At 19.1% G+C, this 1,546-nt stretch overlaps 1 protein-coding gene across 3 annotated transcripts in view; it reads right to left on the reverse strand.

Moving 5' to 3' along the window:
* Window positions 1-1,546, reverse strand: part of LOC106868908 (organic cation transporter protein) — an 86,204-nt gene that overhangs the window by 62,283 nt on the left and 22,375 nt on the right. The window lies entirely within an intron of this gene.

Raw genomic sequence — 1,546 nt, forward strand, 5'->3', positions numbered from 1 at the left:
TAAATACAATTTAAATGAAGTTTAAGGTTAAAATAATAATAAAGATAATATTAGTACATATTTAACCAGTGTAATAGTTAAAGCTAGACTATTTAAAACTAAAAACATTTATTTAATTATCATTAAAAATCAATTGAATAATAGAAAAATACAAGAATATTTATTTCTACAAACGTAGAAATAAAAATAAAAATATGAATGAAAAAATTATGAATGAAGAAATTAAGAATGAAAAAAATTATTATGAATGAAAGATTAAACTTTATATATCCTAAGTTTTAATTTAAAAAAAAAACCTTTAACGATATTATAAACAATAAAGACTAATTATTAATCAAATATTATTAATCAAAAATAATCGAAAATATATCAACACTGTTCAAATCAAAGTCTCATACTATGTTGAAATGATACTCTAACTTCTAAATAATTTAGTGTTAAATAAGTTATCTATTAAAAATAATATTTAAAAAAACCAAATGAATAATATAAAAAACAAGAATACATATTATTTTCAAATAGTACAAAAACATTTAGCAAAGTAAAAACAGAACTTATCCATATTCTTCCGTAATTCAAATTGAAACTAAGACGTTAACTAATACCTATAGCGTTTTTTTAGCAAGAGGTCACGCGAAAATACTATGTTAAAATAGAGAATAGAATACAAAAACATGAATGAAAGAATAATACTTAAAATAATGAATGAAAGATTTAAACTTTATATAAACAACAACATAAAAAAGCCACAGCTATCTTATAAAACATATTAATGAATTTTAAATTCTAATATATAATAAATTAATAATAAGACTAAGAGTCGTAAATTAAATAATATTATGAAATAAGCTAAAATACTACTATTGATTTAATCTTATAAAAATAGTAGTGTCATTACAATAAAAATCCTTAAACTCACTAAAATATTAACCTACCAATAAAAATAAAATATAACTACTAGAATAAGTAAAGAAGAAATATCATAAATAAATACACACCAACACACGCCCTCATACATACATACATACATACATATAAATATATATATATATATATATATATATATATATATATATATATATATATATATATATATATATATATATATATATATATATACATGCTTACATACATATACAAATATACATACATATATATATTTAACATATAAACATATATACATACAAATATACACAAGAATATACATATATACACACAACATACACACATATACACATAAACACTAATATATACATATACATAAATAGATACATACATACACATATATACATAAATACACACATATATATACATACATAATAACACATATAGACTAAAACATACACACTTACATATATATATATATATACATAAACATATATACACATACCCACATGTACCTACATAAACATACATATATATACAAATACACTCATACACTCATATATATAAAGAAGGAATAGTATATACAAATATACACTCACACTCACCTCACACACTCCCAAATATATACATATTATATAGATACACATATACATACATATAT

The sequence above is a fragment of the Octopus bimaculoides genome, chromosome 10, assembly GCF_001194135.2.
Source record: "Octopus bimaculoides isolate UCB-OBI-ISO-001 chromosome 10, ASM119413v2, whole genome shotgun sequence".
Taxonomy (NCBI): Eukaryota; Metazoa; Mollusca; class Cephalopoda; order Octopoda; family Octopodidae; genus Octopus; species Octopus bimaculoides.